The 24,573-nt window shown below is 40.8% G+C and overlaps 1 protein-coding gene and 1 long non-coding RNA gene across 8 annotated transcripts in view; one reads left to right on the forward strand and one right to left on the reverse strand.

Annotated features, from left to right (window-relative positions):
• Positions 1–24,573, forward strand: part of znf532 (zinc finger protein 532) — a 163,220-nt gene that overhangs the window by 56,258 nt on the left and 82,389 nt on the right. The window contains exon 1 of one of the 5 annotated variants that reach the window (XM_069924024.1): positions 23,843–23,955. The exons of the other annotated variants lie outside the window; for them this stretch is intronic. The gene's annotated coding sequence lies outside the window, so the exon portion shown is untranslated. Of the gene's footprint in view, positions 1–23,842; positions 23,956–24,573 lie in introns of those variants that run through there. 5 annotated transcript variants of the gene reach the window in all.
• The window catches only part of LOC138757151 (uncharacterized), a 66,000-nt gene that overhangs the window by 40,737 nt on the left and 690 nt on the right, over positions 1–24,573 (reverse strand). For all 3 annotated transcript variants that reach the window (XR_011353377.1, XR_011353376.1, XR_011353378.1), the window contains exon 2: positions 5,769–5,882. This is a non-coding gene — a long non-coding RNA (uncharacterized lncRNA). The remainder of the gene's footprint in view (positions 1–5,768; positions 5,883–24,573) is intronic.

Raw genomic sequence — 24,573 nt, forward strand, 5'->3', positions numbered from 1 at the left:
TACAAATAAACAAAAATCTCGGCCAACTTTATAAACTCAATTATTATCCACTAATGAAAAAATTACAGGACGATTTAGAGCATTGGAAAGATTTACCACTAACACTAATAGGAAGGATAAACTGTATTGAAATGAACATTTTTCCAAGGATATTATACCTATTTCAGGCATTGCCAATACAACTGACAGAGAAATTCTTCAAGGAGTTCAAGAAAATAATAAGGAATTTTTTTTGGAGTGGGGGGAAACCGAGGATAGCACTAGATAAATTAACAGAATGGTATGAACAAGGAGGCTTACAACTGCCAATCTTTAAAAATTATTATAGAGCCGCACAATTAAGATACCTATCAGATTTTTATCAAACAAGGGAAAAGCCAGATTGGACGAGATTAGAATTAGATAAAATAGGGGAAAAGATACCTGGAAACATATATAAATGGGATAAAAAATTGGTACAACATAGAAGTTCTCCAGTATTACATCATCTCCTCAATATTTGGAAGAAGATTCATGTAGAAAGAAATAAAACAAATTATCAATTACCAAAACTAATATTGACGCAAAACAAGTTACTCCCTTTTACAATAGATAATCTTTCCTTTAGAGAATGGGGAAAAAAAGGGATTAAAAGAATAGAAAATTGTTTTTCAGGAAATAGATTCTTATCCTTTGAACAAATGAAAGATAAGTACAATATAACTCAAGATACAGCGCTGGCATATTACCAATTGAGATCCTACCTGAAGGATAAATTAGGAAGCAGTTTGAGTTTGCCAGAGGGAAGTAACCTTGAATATGTGATTACAGATACAATGATAATCAAAAGATTTATAACAAATATGTATATTAAACGGCAAGAAAAGGAGAATGAGGAAACAAATGGTAAAACTAAACAAAAATGGGAACAAGATTTAAATATAAAGATAAAAAAGGAAACATGGGAGAAGTTATGCTCCGGAACGATGAGAAATACAATAAATACGAGGTTATGTATGATACAATATAACTGGATACACAGGCTATACATTACACCTCAAAAGTTAAATAAATGGGACCCAACAGTATCTGATAGATGTTTTCGATGTAAAAAAGAAATGGGAACAACAATTCATGCAATCTGGCCATGTGAAAAAGTAAAAAAATTTTGGGAAGATCTAAATTAGATATTAAATAAAATAACAGAAAACAATATACCAAAGAATCCAGAGATCTTCCTCCTAAGTAACATAAAAAACAAAGAATTTGGAATTGATTTGGAGGATGCACAAAAAAGATTTGTTAAGATAGCTCTAGCCGTAGCAAAAAAAATGTATTATGTCAACCTGGAAATTGGAAGATAATTTGAAAATACAACAATGGTATATAGAAATGAATAAATGTATTCCATTCGAAAAAATTGCATATAGTTTAAGAAATAATATTGAAATATTTGAACAAATATGGGAGCCTTACATTAAATACAATAGCGAAAACCTACCGGGGACAATCATTACCTAAGTTAACGGAAGGAAAAGGAAATGAAAAGAATGGACTCAGTAGAATTTCTGGTGTATTTTTATTGAATGACAACATTGTCTGACTGGTTTAATGTATCCTAGATTTTATTACCTTAAATGGACGGGAGGGGGGAGGTACGGAGGGTGGGATGGGAGGAGGGAGGCGGGGGGAGAAAATGGCACTGTATATGTGTGAAAAGGAAAAAGTGTGTACCATGGTTAATGTGATTTATGGTGTGAAAAATAAAAAATTTAAAAAAAAAGAACTAACTACCAGCAAGGTATTCTCAAAAATTGATCTGAAATGGGGCTATCATCAATTAGAGCTGGATCCAGGTTCCCGAGATGTGACAACATTTGTGACTCACTGTGGATTGTATCGTTACAAGAGACTATCATTTGGAATTAATGCAGCTTCGGAGATCTACCAGTATGAAATCCATCGAGTGATTCAAGGCATTCCTGGAGTTGCCAACATTTCTGACGACATCATAGTCCATGCACCAACGAAGGAAGAGCATGACAAACGGTTGAGGCGTGTACTATCTAGACTACAGGAGGCAGACCTTACTGTGAATGGAAACAAGTGCCAGTTCGATGTGTCAGAAATGGACTTCATGGGACACAGACTTACACGGGAAGGACTAAACCCTGCAGAGGCCAAGGTGAAAGCTATTGAAGAGGCACGTGCACCTCAGAACGCAACAGAGGTGAGGAGTTTCCTGGGATTGGTCAATTTTTGTGCAAAGTTCATTCCTAATTTCGCTACAGTGGCAGAACCACTAAGGAAACTAACCAGGAAAGGTGTACCATTTCATTTTGGATCTGAGCAGAAGAAAGCGTTCACAGCACTGAAGCAAAGCCTGACAGATGCAAAAAGTCTTGGATATTATGATCCGGCGGCATCAACCAAAGTCATAGCGGATGCCAGCCCAGTTGGTTTAGGAGCCGTGTTAGTCCAGATGCATGATGGAGGACCAAGAATCATTGCCTATGCCAGCAGATCGTTATCAGATGTGGAAAGAAGATACTCTCAGACAGAGAAAGAAGCACTCGGACTTGTATGGGCCTGTGAGAGGTTCCATGCATATTTATACAGCATTGAATTTGAACTCATCACAGATCATAAGCCATTAGAGGTGATCTATGCACCTAGATCCAAACCATGTGCCAGAATAGAAAGATGGGTACTCAGACTACAACCCTACAAATATAAAGTAATCCACATTGCAGGGAAAGCAAACATTGCAGATCCGCTGTCCAGATTGGTGAAGGATGGTGGTCCACAATCCAAGTCAGAATTGGGAACAGAAACCGAGAGCTTTGTACGCTTCGTAGCTATTCAGTCGACACCGAAAGCTGTGACTACGAAGGAAGTCGAGAGAGAATCCGACCATGATCCAGAACTCATGGAAGTAAGAGAATGCATACAGAGTGGACAATGGGACAAGTGTACTCACAAGGCTTACATTCCCATCAGAGACAAACTTTGTTGCATCGGACAGTGTGTATTAAGAGGTTGCAGATTGGTGATACCACAAAGATTGAGACCAAAGATCATATCCTTAGCGCATGAAGGACACCTAGGTATTGTTGGTACCAAGCAAAACCTCAGGACCAAGGTATGGTGGCCAGGTTGTGATAAAGACGCCGAGAAATTTGTTAAAACTTGTCACGGGTGTCAAATCACAAGTAGGAGTAATCCGCCAGAACCGATCCGGAGTACGCAACTTCCGACAGGACCATGGATCGACGTAGCTGTTGATTTTCTTGGACCTTTACCGACGGGTGAATCAATTATGGTAGTGATAGATTACTACAGCAGATACTATTAGTACGTGGTGTTGAAGTCCACAACCACTGAAAAAACAATACAAGCATTAGCAGAGATATTCGCAAGATATGGATTACCTGTTACATTATACTCTGACAATGGTCCACAATTCATTTCAGAGACATTTGCGGAATACATGAGGACCACAGGTATCCACCATCATAAAGTAACTCCAAAATGGCTGCAAGCCAACGGAGAAGTAGAGAGACAAAATCAATCCATTGAAAAACGATTGAGGATTGCACACGCAGAAGGACAAAATTGGCGAGAAGCATTGCTATCTTATGTGGCTGTCTATCGAGCAACGCCTCATGCAACCACTGGAAAAAGTCCTGCAGAAGCATTTTTTGGGAGAAAAATCCGAAAGGTACAGCAAAGCTGTACACAGATTCGAAACGTGGAGCCAAGTACTCAGACATCATGCCAGGAGATAATGTTCTAGTGAGGCATGAAACTGGTGGTAAGCTAGACACACCTTATTACCATCAACCCTATACTGTCGTATCCAGAAGTGGCAGTATGGTGACAGTCAAGTCTCCGACTGGAGTCCTGTATAAGAGAAATGTATCAGGTGTAAAAAGGTACCAGTCCAGAGATGCATCGAGCGAAGAGGTTGAAAGGCCAATACGAGATGCTGAAACTGAGAGACCTGATGATGTTCCAGAGGCAGTTACCAGCACTCCTGATGAAGTGACTAGAGCGCCAGAAACACCAGAAGCCGTGGCGAGCAGTATTTCCGACGCCGAGAGTGAACAACCGGAAGCGACGACAATATCGCAGGCAGGCCGAATCGAAACCGGAAAGCGCCCAAACGATACGAAGACTTTGTGCCATAGTTTTAATAAGAACTTTGGGACAGTATTTTAATCTTATATCATAAAGTGCATGTATGAGTGCTGTAGGAAGTAAATTTTCTGTCGTTGAGTTATAGTATTACCATTAGTTACGATGTTTGTATGTTTCCGAGGGATATTGGTAAGTGAAGGTAAAGTTTATTTCTGATGTCATGATAATGAATATGTATGAGATGTACCGGAAGTCATGTGGTATGAGAGAGATAAGAACACAAGCAGGAGAACAAAGGAAACGGGAAAATAAAAACCACTGAGAAGTTTACCTGATAAAACTTGTGTTTAATGTTTTATTAACTTCACATTTCGGGCCACAAATGTGACATAAGGCACTTTCAGGTGGCCAATTACCCCGCATGTAAAGCCACATGTTTAGGCAATATGCGGCTGTTTTGAGGCCACCTGAATGAGCAGGAGGTGCTCTTGAGGCGAGCTACATAACCCTCCTCTGAGAGGGATAATCAGCTCAGCTCAGTGACTCCCCTAGCCACCTGAATGCAGCTGGCTGAAAGCGGATGTTAAAGGGTCAGGCTGCGGATCACAGCTGACACTGGGCAGGAGCCGGAGTGCGCTCAGAGCTACATCTTGTGCAGCTGTGTCCTTCAGATGGCCAGCGTTGCACTTTAAATGCAGCCACCTGAACAGCAATTTAAAGGGCCGCTTCTGCTTCTTCAGGCGCATTCTTAGCTTAGAATGGACCTGAAAAAGGCTAATGGTGGATAAAGATAGGAGGGTAAAAGACAAAAAGCTGAAAAAAGAGATTAGGAGAGGATGCAGCTCTCTGAATCGAGGGGGAAAGAAAGCGGGTGAGGAAGTGGAGGAAAGAAGACAGGGATAGAGGTTCGGGGAAGGGGTTTAACAAAAACTGTTGCTTTATGTTGATTGGAGAGTGTGCAGACAGAATATTAGCTGTTGTTCCTCGGAATTGCAGGTATCTTCAGTTAGAAAATCGGGCCATTATCACATTGTTTTCCTGCTGCTTTTGTAATACAGCAAGAACTATATTCAGAATTAGAGAAGCAGAATGCATGGAAACAACCCTAGGCTAATCTAGATGAATCCCTTTTATTTTTAAAATTCTCCTAATGTTTCTCATCTATTCTCCCAGATTGTCTCATCCATTTACACATTGGGGCAATTTATGGTGGCCAATTAACATGCAGCTCTTTGAAATGTGGATGGAAACTGGAGCATCTGAATGAAACCACATGATCATAGGGAGAACTTAGCATTAGATAGCACTCAATGTCAGGACTGAGTTCTGATCTTTTGCTCCCTGAGACAATGGCTTAACTAACTGTGTGAGAGTGCCACTGTTCAGCTCTTTTAAAAAAATGCTTTGGGATGTTATTTGTCTCCTTTTATCCTTCACTTCATTACATTCACTATCTTCACAAAGAATAAAAACTTCATTTTGTAGTAATCCTCTTCCTTCCATTGTTATGGTCCTGCTGGGGGAAAACAAAACTCATATCTGATAGTTCTCTTTCCAAGGTTATTAAGAGAAACCAGTGAAGTGGATTGTCACAATTTTCCAAAAGTGTCCAAGTCATTTATACCAACAATTATGGGAGTGTTACTCACATTTATCTGGTTATCCCTGGTCCATTGTTCCTCAACCTCTGAGACAGTTAGGAGCTGATCTTGTCAGGAGTTGCACTTGTATTAGATCAGATAACACACGATAGATTTTCTTGCCTGAAACATTTTAGAGAAACAGAGGATTTTTATTGCAATCTAGTTGTTTAATAGAAGATAGAATGATACAGGACAGGAACAAGTTCTTTGGCCCACAATGTCTGACCCAAACATAATGCTCAAATTGAGCTAAAACAAAAAAAACACTATATAACAGTTTATGGCATGGAAACAGGCCATCTCGGCCCTTCAAGTCCACACCGGTTCATTCAAACAACTCCGCTAGATCCCCCTGCCTATTCTCCGCCCATACCCTCCAACTCCCTCTTATCTATGTATATATCCAGCCTCTTCTTAAATGAAAGAATTGACTCTGCCTCAACTATTTCCTCCGGAAGATTATTCCATTCAGCCACCACTCTCTGAAATGTTTCTCCTAAAATTTTGCTCCCTTACCCTCAACTTGTGTCCTCTTGTTTCAATCTCCCCTGCTCTCAGGGGGAAGAGTCTATTTGTATCTAGTCTATTTTTTCCTTTCATAATTTTAAACACCCCTATTAAATCCCCTCTCAACCATCTACATACCAATGAATAAAGTCCTAACCTCTTCAATCTTTCTCTGTACTCTCGGTATTTAAATCCAGACAACATCCTTGTAAATCTTCTCTGCACCCTCTCCACTTTATCTATATCCCATCTATAATTTGGAGACCAGAACTGAACACCATACTCTAAACTTGGCCTTACCAACTCCTTAAACAGTCGCAGCATCACTTCCCAGCTCCTATACTCTATGCTATGATTTATGAAGGCTAACATACCAAATGACTTGTTAACCACCCTGTCAACATGAGAATCCACCTTCAAGGAACGCTGCACCATAATAACTCCAAGATCTCTTTGTTCTTGTGCATTCCCCAATGTCCTCCCCATTACTACACATGTCCTATTTTGATTATTTTTCCCCAAAATGAAGCACCTCACACTTCTCTACATTAAATTCCATCTGCCATCTTTCAGCCCAATTTTCCAGACAATCTAAATCCCTCTGTAATCCCTGAAAACCTTCTTCGCTATCTACCACTCCCCCTATTTTCGTATCGACTGCGTATTTAATTACCCAGTTAACCATTCCATCATCCAAATCATTAATATAAATTATGAACAACAGGGGACCTTGCACTGATCCTTGAGGCACACCGCTCGTCACAGGCTTCCATCCTGACAGATGGTTGTCCACCATGACCCTCTGCTGTCTCTCCTCCAGCCACCTCTGAACCCATCTTACTATTTCTCTATTAATCCGTAGTGACTGAACCTTCTTTACTAACCTTTCATGTGGAACCTTATCAAAAGCTTTGCTAAAATCCAGATAGATTACATCAACTGCCCTACCTTCATCCACCTTTCTTGTCACTTCTTCGAAAAACTCAACAAGGTTCGTAAAACATGACTTCCCCTTCAGAAATCCATGTTGGGTGCTCCTGATCAATCCCTGCTTATCTAGATATTTGTACAGACCATCTCTAAGAATACCCTCCATAACTTTCCCCACCACTTAAGTCAAGCTTACAGGCCTATAATTACTTGGCCAACGCCTCAAGCCTTTTTTAAGATGCATTAGTAACCCTCTAATCCCGTGGCACCACACCCTCCTCCAGTGATCATTGAAAAATCACTGACAGTGCCTCCGCTGTTTGCTCCCTGATCTCCCTTAATGTCCTGGGGAAAATCCCATCAGGACCAGGAAACTTATCCACTTTAACTGACCCTAGAAGCTCCAAAACCCTCTCTTTACTAATCCCTATCTTTTCCATAACTAAGCCATTTGCCTCACGTATCTCACATAGTCCAATGTCCTTTTCCTTTGTGAACACAGATGAGAAAAAATTGTTTAATATCTCTCCCATCTGATACGGTTTCTCGTACAGTTCACCACTCTAATTTTCCAGCTGTCCTATTCTATTCTTAACCCTCCTTTTACTATTCACATCTCTGTAAAAACCCTTAGGATTCACTTTTACCTTATCAGCTATTGACACCTCATACCTTGTTTTTGCCTTTCTAATTTCCTTCTTAAGGTTTTTTCTGCAATCTATGTAATAATCATACATCTTATCCATTTTTTGCTTCTTAAATTTAGTAAATGCCCCCCTCTTAACCTGAACCAACTTCCTAATTTTTCCAGAAAACCACAGTTCCCTTAGGCTTTTGGCTTTGCCTTTCGATCTGATTGGCACGTAAAGATCCTGTACTCTCAATACCTCTTCTTTAAATACCCTCCAAATCTCCTCTACATCCTTTCCAGAAAAAAGATCAGCCCATATAATTTTCTGCAAATCCCTTCTCATTTCTTCAAATCTGGCTTCCCCCACTCGAAGACCTTCAACCTCAGATCTGACCCATCCCTTTCCATATTTAAGTTGAAGCTAATGGACCCATGAGGGATCCAAAGTTCTCACCAACACAGACTTCTGTCACCTGCCCAATTCCGTTCCCTAACAATAAATCTAACACTGCCTCCCCTCTTGTAGGCACCTCAACATACTGCTGTAAAAAGCAATCCTGAACACATTGTACAAAGTCTAAGCCATCCTACCCTCTCACTGATTGTGTTTCCCAATCAATGTTAGGAAAATTGAAAGAGACTGGTACCTCTGGGATTTAGATGTAACCCATCCTTAAAGTATAGGTCCCATCTCCCCCAGAAATGGTCTCAGTGGTCCAAGAACTTAAAACCCTGTCTTTTACTCCAACCCTTCAGCCACACATTCAATCTCCACCTGACTCTATTTTTCCCTTCACTATCACGTGGCACAGGAAGGAAGTAATCCAGAGATTATACCCTTAGTGGTCCTCCTTCTGAGCTCCCTGCCTAACTCCTGATATTCATTTTGCAGGACCCCTTCTTCCTTCCTACTAATGTCATTGGTACTGACGTGAACCACGTGAACCATGACCTCAGGCTCTTTCCCTTCCCCCTTTAGGATGTTCAAGACTCGTGTAGTCACATCCTGGACCCTGGCACCAGGGAGCAAAACCACCATCCAGTTTTCTTTGTCTCGTCCACAAAATCCTCTGTCTGCCTGCCTCACCAGCAAGTCCCCTATAACTATCGCACTATTCTTCCTATTACTTCCTTTCTGGGCAACAGAGGCTGACCTCCACCTCTGCCTACCTTAGCCTGACTATCCCCTTTCTCAGTACTCCAGGAGGAGTACCGATTTCTGTGCATATTCACTTATTAAAATTGTCAACTTTGATCTTTTGGTGATTTCTTCATGAGGACTGGCACAAGATTTTTCTTTAAAAATGAAGTGTGTGAGCCGGTTGTAATGGAGGCATTCTTATCTGGATTGTTGTTTTCCAACCTTGCAACCTTGCACAGGTCTCTGTCAGATTTTGCTTTAATAATGCCAGTGTGGAATATTTTGCAATGATTTGCTCCACTTAAGATGCCAAGTATATAATGGCAAGAGGCATTTTATCTCCGACTGACTAGAAAGACAGGAGTTTATTTCTGTGCCCGTATGAGATGTTCTTTTGGATGTAGCTTGGGGATGGCTGAATCTCGCTTACTTGTGTAGTTCATAAAATGTGTGTCCAGAAAATCTATCCCTAGCTCATTGTTCAAAATTGAAATCTCCTGTTGAAAGCTTGAATAAAAGGAAATAATAACCTTTTGATTGCTGCGTAATAAAAGAGAATCAACATGTCATGGAAGCAAGCTGAAGGGAGATCCTTCCAACAGTTCTTGTCAGCAAATGTTGATGTGTTAGATAAATTGTAAAGTGATAATCCGGGCTCTTTGTGTTGGACGTCAAAATTTTCCATATTTGAATTTTAAAGATTTGAAATTTGAAGTCTATTCATTATTCTGCACTGACATTTACTAGAGCGTGCAATGATAATAGATATAGCTGCAATTATCTATCTGAAATGCCCTTCATATTTATTTCATCCAAAGTGAAATATTGTAAATGTAGCAAGTCTCTCCAGATGCCTACCATTTTCTGTGGGTCAACCTTCCAAAATGCAACATCTCGCACTTGTGAGTTAAATTCTATCTGCCATTCCTTGGTTCATTTACCCTGTTCATTGAAATCCTGTTGTAATCTGAGATGACCTTCTTCACTGCTCAATGTGCTATCAATTGTTGGTGTCATCTGCAAGATGAGCAACCATTATCCATTCTTTCTTTCTTTGGCTGTATGCTAATCACTTATTTTCCTATTATGCCTTCAGCTCCCCATTGATTTTTTTTGCCATTATCTGCACAAAAGATCAACTTGCTAGGTTAAAAGAAAACTGACAGCACATCTTTGGGAAGAAGGAGGAAACTGAAGGTCACAGCAAAAATTCATATGCTCACACAGAGAACATCCAAACTCCATGCAGCAGAATGATGTCAGTGTGGAACCTGGGTCTGCATGAGGCAGCATCACTAACTGCTGCACTGTTGTGCTACGCGTGAATCTAAAACTCCTCAATTGTGCCTTCTAGTTTATACTGCATCATCTTATTCTTTTTACTAAGTTGCAACACTTCATGTTTTACAGCATTATATTATATTTACTGACCTATTTGATCAGAATATTTCTATATTTTTAAAGTTAATTACGATACCCTTGGGTATTATCTATGCTTTTAAAAAAGGAAAAACCCAACACCCAACCCCAACCCACCAATTTTCCCCTGCAGCCGCTGCAACCGTGTCTGCCTGTCCCGCATTGGACTTGTCAGCCACCAACGAGCCTGCAGCTGACGTGGACTTTTACCCCCTCCATAAATCTTCGTCCGCGAAGCCAAGCCAAAGACAAAGAAATATTGTGCCCAACGGATGTCCTCCAAGTCATCATTTATACATTGAGATATATTGTTGGAACTACTTTTCCTGTTAATGTCGCAGTTACTAGGACATAAGAATTTAACAATTATGAGCAAGAGCAGGCCTATCAAGCAATCTGATCTGTCAAAACTGCATCATCATTCATTCAATAAGATGATGGTTGATCTGTTAGTGGACCTAGCTGCACTTACCAGCCTGTTTCACAAAACCCTTAATTCTTCGACCGTTCAAACATTTATCTACAATATCTATCCGCACCTTCAATGCAACGAGCCCTTTGATTATCCCAGACTCCTGCTGCAGCACATTTAAATCTCAAGGTTTTATTTTGCTCATTTCTGCATTCAGCAGTTCGCCAAAGCTCCATACTCAGAAAGAAGATCTAATCTAATTTTCTTTCCATTCGCAGAAATCAGAGTGGACACAGTCATTTAATGACTGCGTTAAAGGAGATTGAGTTATCACTGAGACTTCCCACCCCCTCCCATCAATAATCCGGGAAGTTCCCTGTGGTCTCCATTGCCCAGAAATTACTTCTCCCGTGGGAACATCCTCATTAAGATTTTTCTGACACTATATAATCACTCTCAATTGCGAGTTCATCTCTGCAGAATCCTCAATTTGTGGAGGAGTTTTGTATTTACTGTGGCACACATCAGTTTGCAGAGATTGCACCAAAAGAATTTGTAGTGGATTTGGGGAGAAATTTACAACTTGATATCATGGAACACAGCAACTTTTATGGCAAGCCTTGTAATTGGCCATCACACTTCTAAAGGGACTTTCAGAAGCAGAATTAGGATGACTCACAATCACAGTAACATTTCCTTTCTCATTGTGTTTCTTTCTTCCTCTGTGTTCTGTTTGTCTCACACCATTTCGTCTCTATACTCTTGATTACTTTTTCCAGCCTAAATGTGGAAACCCATTGGCTTGTTCTGGATCTTCCAATGTGTGTCCAAAAGCCACAGGCTTAGGAAATCCAAATTTTACTTTAAAAATAAAAGGTGGATGTCCTCCTGACCTGATGTGATCTTCCCTGGGTTATTGAGAGAAGTAAGAGAGGGATTGCTGGGATCTTCACAATTATCTTTGTCCTCTTTAGTTACAGGCAAGGTTCAGCCAAGGCAATGGGGAATAAACCTTGTCAAGAGCCTAATTAAAATCTAGTTTACCACATTTGCTGCCCAAATTCATTAGGTTCTTTAGATACTTCCTCAAAAACTCACCCTTCACAAAGCCACGCTGTCTATCCCTGAGAAAACTGTACTTCTTTTTTTTTAAATTTTTTATTTTTCACACCATAAATCACATAAGCCATGATATACACTTTTTCTTTTTCACACATATACAGTGACTTTTTCTCCCCCCCCCCCCTCCTCCCAAGCCACCCCCCCACCCCCCCCTCTCATCCATTTTAGGTATACAATCTAGGTTGCATTAAACCAGTCAGACAATGTTGTCATTCAACAAAAATACACCAGAAATTCTACTGAGTCCATTCTTTTCTTTCCTTCTCCTTCCATCAACTTAGGTAATGTTTGTCCCCGGTAGGTTTTCGCTATTGTATTTAATGTAAGGCTCCCATACTTGTTCGAATATTTCAATATTATTTCTTAAACTATATGTTATTTTTTCTAATGGAATACATTTATTCATTTCTATATACCATTGTTGTATTTTAAAATTATCTTCCAATTTCCAGGTTGACATAATACATTTTTTTTGCTACGGCTAGGGCTATCTTAACAAATCTTTTTTGTGCATCCTCCAAATCAATTCCAAATTCTTTGTTTTTTATGTTACTTAGGAGAAAGATCTCTGGATTCTTTGGTATATTGTTTTCTGTTATTTTATTTAATATCTGATTGAGATCATCCCAAAATTTTTCTACTCTCTCACATGTCCAGATTGCATGAATTGTTGTTCCCATTTCTTTTTTACATCGAAAACATCTATCAGATACTGTTGGGTCCCATTTATTTAACTTTTGCGGTGTAATGTATAGTCTGTGTAACCAATTATATTGTATCATACGTAGCCTCGTATTTATTGTATTTCTCATCGTTCCAGAACATAATTTCTCCCATGTTTCCTTTTTTATCTTTATATTTAAATCTTGTTCCCATTTTTGTTTAGTTTTACCATTTGTTTCCTCATTCTCCTTTTCTTGCAGTTTAATATACATATTTGTTATAAATCTTTTGATTAACATTGTATCTGTAATCACATATTCAAGGTTACTTCCCTCTGGTAAACTCAAATTGCTTCCCAATTTATCTTTCAAGTAGGATCTCAGTTGGTAATATGCCAGCGCTGTATCTCCAGTTATATTGTACTTATCTCTCATTTGTTCAAAGGATAAGAATCTACTTCCTGAAAAACAATTTTCTATTCTTTTAATCCCTTTTTTTTCCCATTCTCTAAAGGAAAGGTTATCTATTGTAAAAGGGAGTAGCTTATTTTGCGTCAATATTAGTTTTGGTAATTGATAATTTGTTTTATTTCTTTCTACATGAATCTTCTTCCAAATATTGAGGAGATGACGTAATACTGGAGAAGTTCTATGTTGTACCAATTTTTCGTCCCATTTATATAATATGTGTTCAGGTATCTTTTCCCCTATTTTATCTAATTCTAATCTCGTCCAGTCTGGTTTTTCCCTTGTTTGATAAAAATCTGATAGGAGAAAACTGTACTTCTTTTGATGCTTGTATTTCCGACCCTTAACCCTCTTCAATAGTTTACCCACCACAGACGCAAGTGATAAGTGCTGGGACATCAGTGGTTTGTGATGTACATAAATTATTTGGATGAAAATAGTGGTGGCCCGATTTATAAGTTTGCAGATGACACAAATTGTTGGATTGTTCATTTGTGAGGACAATTGTCCAGGGATACAACAAGATAGTTGAAAGGGAACATAAGGGGGAACTTGTTCACTCAGGGTGGTGTGAATGTGGTACAGGCTGCCAGCAGAGGTGTTGGATGCAGGTTTGATTTGAATATTTAAGAGAAGATTGTATGTATGAGAGCATATGGAAGGCTATGGCCAGGTGAAAGCCAATGGGATGAGGAAGAATAATAATAATAATAGAAGAATAGACGAGATGGGCCTGTTTCTGTGCTGTAGTGTTCTGTGGTTCTATCTGGCTGTAGCCTAGTTAAAAGGAGAATTTGGGCAAACTGATTATTTTTTTGGACCATTGGAGACTGAAGGGTAAACTGATAAAAGAATATAAAATAATGAGAGACATAGGGAGGGTAGTTAGAGGTTTTCTTCCCCAGGTGAAATTGACAAATACTACAGAGGATAGATTTAAGGTGAGTTTACAATTGATTTTACGAGATAACTTTATCTTTAACAAATGGTGGATATGTGGAGTGTGCTATGATGGTAATATTTAAGAGACATTTAGGCAAACACAAGAACAACCAATGAATGGAGGGATATCGGCCATGTGCTGACAGATGTGGAGTTTAAATTGGCATCATGGAGGCTCAGAAATTTTGGGTTGAAGGGTTTGTCCTGCACTGTTTTGTGCACTTGTCTCCTGGAGAGGAGGATCCATTGCCTCAGTACCATCTTACTGCTATTCATTTCATTGCTGTGTATTGTGCAAAATGGCTGCCTATACTAATTTCACCAGTAACCCCTCTTGTGTTGGAGCATTTATAAAATCTCTGACTAATGTAATGAAAATACAAAAATAGTTTTATTTTGTTCCAGTCTGTTTTGCCCAAGAATTTAAATATTTTCATTAGAATATTTCAAATTGGTCCTTATTTAAATGACTTTGAACTTGAAACTCATTGCAAGTCTAATTTAACAGATCAAACATAACTTTGAAATTTTGCAACGTAAAATGTCATTTTGAATAATCAGCTCATTTAATAAATGCATTGCTGGGCACTTTTATTAATTTATCTAATTGCTGCTGTTAGTTCCAATGATCTGGAATGGAAATAGCTCTGTCTTCATGGTTAAAAATAATATGAAATTAGGGCAGATGTGTGAAGACCAGAGATGAGCATAGTGTAGAGGTTTATAGGCTTTAGTGCAGGGGTGTCAAACTCAAATTAACGGAGGGCCAAAATTAAAAACTTGGACTAAGTCGAGGGCCGAACTAAATATTTATTGAAAATTTTCAACAACATCTGCATGTTTTCTCTTCTTTCAACATATGTAATGTTAAACTTTTTCTTATTAAAGTAAATGTTTAATAATAGTTTTGGATAAACTCTTTACAGAAGCATTAACAAATGAGAAATAAAATATTCAATAAATTATATTTCTCTATAGAGGATTTGTCAAATGTTGCTAGTGTGCTGTCGAATAGTAAAATCTGAGGGCTATTGAGAATGTGGGAGAATAACATGATTCCTGAAGCAATCAAATGGGTGACTAATTGTGGGCATGAACTCTAGCAGGGTTATTTGCCATGCCCTTTTTCCATTGGTACAGATATCCTTTGATTGACACACTTTTCAAGTTTTATGCCTAATGAGCTTGTATCCAGGTGCAGGACCATTTTTAACCAGGAATATATTTATCACTGTGACATGAAACTATTGGAAGATCGTTTTATCCTGAGATTAAAGTTCATAATCCTTACTCAGGCCTGTGTGCGGGAGGGCGGGGTTTGCGGGCGACCGGGTTGGACAACGACAGTGCGGGGGCATCGGCTCTCGCTGCAGGGCGGCATCTCGGCGGATCAGCGGCCCCGTCACCGTGAGTCGCGGGTCGGCCTGCGGCAGGGAGGGGGAGTGGGCAACGGTCCTGGCGAGGTCAGGCCCGAGGCCTCCGGTTCCGGGCGCTGGGAAGCGGCCTTGGCTTCCCCTGACACCGGCCAGGCCCCAAAACCAGAGTCCACGGTGAGACCCTGCAACGTAAACAGAGAAGGTGGGGGCGATTAGCGGGCTGATGCCAATGCATTCTGGGATTTATAGTATTAGATGTGCATGCGCTATACTGGCGCGGCGGCCAGCGGGCCACCTCTAATACATTTTTGAAATGATCTTGCGGGCCAAATATAATTATTTTGGCCCGCGGGCCAGAGTTTGACATGTGTGCTTTAGTGTATAACCAGTAAAAATATCCCAGAAAAATATCGATGCAATTTTCATGTCATATCACTGGTTGCCAGTTTCAGGAATAGTACTAAGTATAGTACTAAGCATGAAAACCAACAAGGTCGGGTCAGATACAGCAATGAGCTCTCTGAACCCTTCTCCATTAACAATGGCGTGAAGCAAGGCTGTGTTCTCGCACCAACCTTCTTTTCAATCTTCTTCAGCATGATGCTGAACCAAGCCATGAAAGACCCCAACAATGAAGACGCTGTTTACATCCGGTACCGCACGGATGGCAGTCTCTTCAATCTGAGGCGCCTGCAAGCTCACACCAAGACACAAGAGAAACTTGTCCGTGAACTACTCTTTGCAGATGATGCCGCTTTAGTTGCCCATTCAGAGCCAGCTCTTCAGCGCTTGACGTCCTGCTTTGCGGAAACTGCCAAAATGTTTGGCCTGGAAGTCAGCCTGAAGAAAACTGAGGTCCTCCATCAGCCAGCTCCCCACCATGACTACCAGCCCCCCCACATCTCCATCGGGCTCACAAAACTCAAAACGGTCAACCAGTTTACTTATCTCGGCTGCACCATTTCATCAGATGCAAGGATCGAAAATGAGATAGACAACAGACTCGCAAAGGCAAATAGCGCCTTTGGAAGACTACACAAAAGAGTCTGGAAAAACAACCAACTGAAAAACCTCACAAAGATAAGCGTATACAGAGCCGTTGTCATACCCACACTCCTGTTCGGCTCCGAATCATGGGTCATCTACCGGCACCACCTACGGCTCCTAGAACGCTTCCACCAGCGTTGTCTCCGCTCCATCCTCAACATCCATTGGAGCGTTTACACCCCTAACGTCGAAGTACTCGAGATGGCAGATGTCGACAGCATCGAGTCCACGCTGCTGAAGATCCAGCTGCGCTGGATGGGTCACGTCTCCAGAATGGAGGACCATCGCCTTCCCAAGATCCTGTTATATGGCGAGCTCTCCACTGGCCACCGTGACAGAGGTGCACCAAAGAAAAGGTACAAGGACTGCCTAAAGAAATCTCTTGGTGCCTGCCACATTGACCACTGCCAGTGGGCTGATAACGCCTCAAACCGTGCATCTTGGCGCCTCACAGTTTGGCGGGCAGCAACCTCCTTTGAAGAAGACCGCAGAGCCCACCTCACTGACAAAAGGCAAAGGAGGAAAAACCCAACACCCAACCCCAACCAACCAATTTTCCCTTGCAACCGCTGCAATCGTGTCTGCCTGTCCTGCATCGGACTTGTCAGCCACAAACGTGCCTGCAGCTGACGTGGACTTTTTACCCCCTCCATAAATCTTCGTCCGCGAAGCCAAGCCAAAGAAAGACTAAGTATAACTTTTCACATTTCTTTTTAGGTTTATGCATAAAATCAGATCAGAACCAAATAAGAGATTTTTTAGGTTTAAAATGTCACAAATAATGTTGGCTGATTTTTTTGATAGAATAAAATGCACAGAGACTGAATGTTATTTTCTTTTTACAGAACAACGCTGATTATCCAAAAAGGTGGCCTATGTCAGATAAATGCTTTTTTTCAGAGAACTGGTCTTTTTTAAAAAAAAACAGCCCAGTAGCAACAGCAAATCACTGTTGTTGTTTAAGCACTTACAAGGGAAGGCTTTTCAAGCAGTAAAATAATGTTTCATTCTCACCAAAAAAAAATACTGGATGCTACTGATTACTGACACCTCCCCACCGAGGTTCCCGCTCCTTCCAGAGGTCCACGCTGCCACTGGCAGCCTGAGGTCCCCTGCCAGTTAGGCTCCGAAAAATTTTTGGATAAAAGAGGATTCTGATTTGTTTCAGATATCCTAATTTATCCAAAATTTTAAATTTTTTTCTGATAAATGAGAATTTTGGAGAATCCGATTTCGGATAATTGGAATTGTACTGTTGTACTAAAAAAATTTTTTAAAAAGTTTTTTAGTTAAAAAGATTATTTAATGGTTGCATTGGACACAAATGCCAACATCGATCTGTTAGGCCAAGTGACCTGCTACTTTGCAGTAACTTACTGCCATGTCCCAATTCATAGAATGGAACAAGAATATTTTGAAATGAGAATCCTTTCTGAATGGAGAAAATTCACACTAAAATTATGATTTCATTATATTTAGCTTATGTACTCATGCTCTCAACACTGTCCAAATTAAATGGCGCTTCCAAGAAATAGAGAAGAACTTAGATGGTTTGAAGAGCTATTTTTACTTCTCGGACCTCCAGGATGATTTTGTTGTCCTGGATCAACTGAGGTCGTCCATTACCTCAGCCATTTTCTCAGTCTTTCTTGAGCTGCTTCCATCAATGTCCTTCCATGATAAGGGCAGAAGTTAGGAGGATTGCTCGTGATGCTAATAAATGGTGACTTCCAGGATGTTAACAGTGAGTGATAGATGGTGATTCTGAATTTTCAGATCAAGTTTACATTTCCATTTGTTATCTATCAATTTTTTTATATGTGGGTAAGAGGCAAACAAATATTGGATTTCTTTTTGAAATATAAAATTTTATCATGAATGGTTGGCAGTTACTCTGATAAACAAAGATTTTATTAGATAAGACCCTTAAGCTGACTCTAGTGTGTTTTGTCATCATTTTAATCTCTGCCTCTTTCTCATTAACCAAATTTAACACATTCTTTTAAGTAGGCCATGTGCTGGTTTTAAAGAACAGGGCCATGGAAAGTGTTGTAGTGGTAATACATGTAGACAGGATGCAGAAGAAGGCATTGACAAACTTGCCAGCTATGGTGAGGGCTTTGAGTACACGAGCAGGGACATCATATAGCAGCAGCACAAGATGGTGGGCAGGTCACATTTGGAGTATTATCAATAGCTCTGGACTCCAAACTATAGGAAAGATGCCATTAAGCTGGAATGTATGCAGAAAAGATTCATGAATATGTAACCAGGCTGGTGGGCTTGAGTTCGAAGGAAAGGCTAAATAGGCTGAGACTTTTTCTACCCTGGAGCATAGGAGGCTTAGGGATGTGGTATATGAAATTATGAGAGGCATAGGTAAGGTGAATGGACACAGTCCAAAAAGCATACTTTTTACCATGGTAGGGGAGTCCAAAATTAGGGAGCACAGGTGCTTGTGTTGATTTAACAACACCTGATGAAATAGTTGTTCTATTGAGTGGTCTTGCTGTTGGGTGTAAGCGCTGGGTGGGTCAAGTCTCCAGAATGGAGGACCATCGCCTTCCCAAGATCGTGTTCTATGCCAAGCTCTCCACTGGCCACCGAGACAGAGGTGCACCAAAGAAGAGGTACAAGGACTGCTTAAAGAAATCTCTTGGTGCCTGCCACATTGACCACCGCCAGTGGGCTGATCTCGCCTCCAACCGTGCATCTTGGAGCCTCACAGTTTAGCGGGCAGCAACCTCCTTTGAAGAAGACCGCAGAGCCCACCTCACTGACAAAAGACAAAGGAGGAAAAACCCAACACCTAACCCCAACCAACCAATTTTCCCTTGCAACCGTGCCTGCCTGTCCCGCATCAGACTTGTCAGTCACCAACGTGCCTGCAGCAGACGTGGACATACCCCTCCATAAATCTTCGTCCGCGAAGCCAAGCCAAAGAAGTCCACCCTCTGGTGGACATCATGACGCCCAATTGATGATGTCACCCTTCCATATATATATATATATATATATAAAAAAACCCTGTGTGTCAGTAGCCATGTTAGTCTAATAGAAATAAAGGATAAGAAAGCATCATGTCTCGGTGTCTTAATTGTGTGAGTGCATACACAACAGTGGCGATGAGGAACAAAACGAAACCTACACCTACTCCATGCATCAACCGTGAGAAGGAAAACAACAGAAGTTAGAAAGCAGTCATCTAACAACCCCAACAAGTTGCTGCCAAAAGATCAAGGTGAAAGTGCACCAAGATAGCAGAGGGAAACCGGGGAATTCAATGAAGTAGAAGAAAGTTGGGATAACTACATAGAGCGGTTTATCAATTATTGTGTAGCCCACAATATTGTGGAAGGTCCTGTAAACCGTAAACGTGCCCTCTTCCTCAGTATAATGGGCAGCAAAACATTCAACCTCCTTAAAACCTTGCTGTCCCCGGATGATCCAGAGATGAAGACATTCAGTGAATTATGAACAGCTCTAAGGAACCATTTAAGCCCAAATCACCAGTTGTGGCAGAAAGGCAACGATTTTATGAAAGTAGACAAAGACCAGGAGAAACAGTAAGTGAATACCTGGCATTGTTGAGCAAACAGTGTCATTTCAAGCAGTTTCTAAATTAGGCACTGTGAGACAGATTAGTGATGGCAAATCACCAACCAAGGCAAAAATTATTAGGAATGGATCAAGACGTGACGCTACAAATTGCATACAGAACAGCCTGCAGCTATGAAATGGAAGATAAAAACTTGGATGTGGGTCAACCAGACCTACTGGTCAGGAAGTTCTCCCGCCAACAATGCTTCCATTGTGGGAAATACAACCACCGACCAGAAAAAACGTTTTTTCAAAATTTCTAAATGCAGCCATTGCAAAACAGAAGGACATATCAAAGCTAAATGTCCACTTATAAAGTGCAAATGGCAAATAAGCAGGCAGCTAAAGTCAAAATGATTGCACAGACAGAGAGAGAGAGAGAGAGAGAGAGAGAGAGAGAGAGAGAGGACCTAGCAGCGATGATGATTACAGCCTAATGGCTCACCTTCAAGCTCCTGAAATTTCAGTTCCAAAGATATTACACATCCGAGGAATAAATGGAGGAAACAGCAATATTTATACAGGTAAAAATATACAGACACCCCCTGAAGATGAGTTTGACACAGGGGCAGAGGTGTCCCTAATGCTGTTACATGTAAAGGAACGCTTGCTACCACACCTCCCGGTAAAAACAACTGAAATAACTAAGATCTGTTCCAGGAGACAGAATCAAAGTGTTTGGAAAATGTATGGTCCAAGTACAATACAAACGACAGCAACCAAAAAAACTCTCTCTTCATCATAGATACCTGGAAACCAGCACTTTTCAGAAGAAACTGGCTACACACATTCCCCTAGACTGGCTAGAAATCGGTTCAATACTAAATGTAAACCACACGGACATCTCCCAGCCAGAACTCAACCAAATACTCAACAACCATGCGGTGGTTTTTCAACAAGAATTGGGGAAAATCAAAGATGCTCAAGACAAACTGCAATTAAAAGATAATGCAGAATCAAAATTCTTCAAAGCCAGAACAGTCCCATTTGCTATGAAAGGAAAAACTGAGGCTGAATTAAACAGGCTAAAACATGAAGGCATATTAGAACCAATACAATACAGTTATGGGGCAGCACCCATTGTACCTGTACGAAAAGTAAACGGTGAGATTCACACTTGCAACCATCACTCAAAATATCCGAACACCCCATGCCCAAGGCAGAAGGATTGTTCCAAGCGCTGAATGACATCATCATCACAGGCCGAAATGACAGTGAACACTTACAAAACTTTGAAAGGTTTTAACCAGACTACAACAGGCTAATATGCAATTGCACCCCAGCAAAATTAATGTTTGGCCAGAACCTGCAGACCAGGCTGTCTACAGTTCATCCAGATTTGGGTCTCCAATTGCAAAACCAAAAAAAAATAGCATCACCACAAACCTCACCTAGAAGATTGGAAGTGGGCGAGAGAGTTCTGGTACAAGATTATAGACAATATAAAGACGCATGGGTGGTAGGAGTAATCTTACAAAAATTGAGACCCTGCTCATACTCGTGGAAGCGACACATTGAGTAATTACAAACATTGACTGACGCTAAGGTCCATGCACTGCCTCATGAACTGGAGAAGGTGGAATCAGACCTGCTGTGGCCTGCCCCGACCATTCCACCCTTCAGGCAGAGTGGGGGGCAGAGACGGTTGTGGATCCAAGGAATTCAGTAACTGGGACAGGCAACCAGGAGGGCAGCGAAGGTAGGCAGTCGCCATTATCTACAGGGGCTGAGCAAAGACCAGCACAGCAATAAATGCCGAGGCAGTCCAAAAGAGAAAGAAGACCACCCGAATGCTTTAAGGACTATGTGCCCTGATTATTATTAAATACTTTCCCTTTTATAATTATAATCACTCATGAGGTGTATTCTAATTCTCAGTTGTAGTCCTGGGCCCGACGTAATCTTATTAGTTCGAAGGGGCCCAGTCAGGATTTAACACACAGGGGGGGAAAGAGTATTGGGTAAGCATGCCCTCTGCTGGACATCATAATGCCCATGTCATGATGTCACCCTTCCGCATATATATAACCCTGTGTCTCAGTAGTTACGCTAGTCTAATAGAAGTTAAGGATGAGAAAGCATGACGTCTCTGAGTCTTGATTGTATGAGTGCATACACAACACTTTCCACGAGAGAGGGTGGAGCTGAGATTGGATGTTCATGATATCCAAACTGTATTGGCCAAGTGGAGCATCAAAGGGAAACAATTCTGTCGTTGCATTTGTACCTTGCTCGAGGATGAGCGAGATGATTTATCCCACTTTAGAACAATGCTGGGTGAATTACTTGGAACTCACTCCTTTGTCCAACCATCTTCAGTTGTTTTATCAGTGATTTGCCTTCTATTAAAATGGCCATGTCTTTTGAATGAACATGTTTAGATTTAGAGTTCAGATTTATTGTCAGAGTACATACATGACATCACATACAACCCTGAGATTCTTTCTCCTGCTGGGACGAGGCAGAATTACCACTTATTGGCAGTGCAAAAATAACTGTACACAGTGCACACATGTAAACAAATAAAGAACCGTAAACAGATAACGAATGTAAATAAACTGTGCAATACAGAGAGAACAAAAAAAATCAATACATTGCACAAGGGTCCTTAAATGAGTCCCTGATTGACTTTGTCATTGAGGAGTCTGATGGACGAGGGGTAGCAGCTGTTCCTGAACCTGCTGGTGCAAGTCTTGTCAGGAAATATCCTCCGAGATGATGACTTGAAAGATCTTAAATTTACTCATCCTCTCCATCTCTGATCATGCAATGATCACTGGATCTTACACCTCTGGCTTTCCTTTCCTGAAGTCAACAATCACCTCCTTGGTTTTGGTGAAATAGAGTGCAAGATTGTTGTTGGTGAACCATTTAGCCAAAATTTCAATCTCCATCCTGTATGCTGACTCATCATCTTTCTTTAAACAAGCCACTGCTGTGGTATTGTCATCAAATTTGTAGATGGAGTTATTATTGTACATAGCCACACACTCATAGGTATAAATTGAGTAGAGCAGGGGGCTAAGAACGCAGTCCTGTGGTGCTCCAGTACTGATGGAAATTTTGGAGAAGATGTTCTTACCATTCCTCACTGATTGTGGTCTGAAGGTGAGGAAATCCATGATTCAATTACATGATAGATTGTTGAGGCCCAGGTCTTGGAGTTTGCTGATCAGTTCTGAGGGGACGATGGTGTTAAATGCTGAATTGTAGTCAATAAAGAGCATTCTGTTGAATGCACCTTTACTGTCCAGGTTTTAGTGCTTTGTGTAGAGCCAGTGAGATGGCATCCACTGTTGACCTGTTGCTACGATAGGCGAACTGGAACGTATCCATGTCGCCGTTCAGACAGTAGCTGATATGCTTCAATATCAGCCTTTCAAACCACCTCATCACTGTTGATGTAAGTTCTACTGGTCGATAGTCATTAAGGCAGGTTACTACGCTCTTCTTGGGCACCGGTATGATTGATGCCCTGCCAGAGTGAGATGTTGAGGATATCTGTGAATATATTGGTAAGTTGGTCAGCATAGATTTTTAATATAGTTGTCGGGACTGGATACTTTCCTTGGATTCACTCCACTGAAGGTAATGTGGAAGTCATGCTTGGATACGGACTGGATGGGATTATCAGGGGACGTGGGGGGTGGTTCTTTGCTGTTACTATTGTCAAATCGGGCGTAGGAGGTATTGAGTTTTTCTGGGAAATGGAGTTGGCCCCACAGTCATCAGCAAGGGGCTGAATATGCAGCCTTACAGGACAACAAAGTTGAGGATTATTGTGACATAGGGTGTTGTCATCAATCCTCACTGGGGCCAACATCTGCTACTGCACTGGATTTGGTTTTGTAGTTCTTTTACAATTCTTAGAAAAAGAACACTAGAGATCAAGACAATGTTCAAGCATGAATCAATGCACATAGCATTAAGTGCCAGGTAATGTCCACTTCCAACAACAAAGGAAGCTTAATGGCCAACTTTTGACATTTACTAGGATTACCATGACTGAATCCCCTTCCATCAATATCCTGGGGTCACCACTGTTTGGAAACTTAATGCACTGGCTCCAAAAATAACTTGAGCGACAAAAGCAAGTCAATAGCTGGATATCCTGTGATGAGTGATTGATTTCCTGGTACTTCGAACCCCCATTCTCCAACAATAAATTACATTAGAAGTTTGATGGAATACTTTGCAAATGTCCATACCAGTGCAACTCCAACAATTTTCAAAAAGCTTGATGCCACTCAGATCAAAGCAACCTACTCGATTGATTTATCTTCGGCATCTTGAACATTCATTCTCTCTGACATCTCCCATGATAGCTACAGCATGTTTCATCAGTTTGGAGTGACTTGAATTACACTTTTTTCCACTGGCATCTTATCACCAAGAAATATGAAGATATTCCCCACCTGTATGTTTCCCTCCAAGTAGCAGACCATTCTGTCTTGGAAATGTATCACTGTTTCATTATCTTTTCTGGGTCAAAATCCAGTGACATTCAGCTCATGTATACCTTCTCCAGTGAACTGCAGCAGTTAAAGGCATCTT

The sequence above is a fragment of the Narcine bancroftii genome, chromosome 3, assembly GCF_036971445.1.
Source record: "Narcine bancroftii isolate sNarBan1 chromosome 3, sNarBan1.hap1, whole genome shotgun sequence".
In the NCBI taxonomy this organism is placed as follows: Eukaryota; Metazoa; Chordata; class Chondrichthyes; order Torpediniformes; family Narcinidae; genus Narcine; species Narcine bancroftii.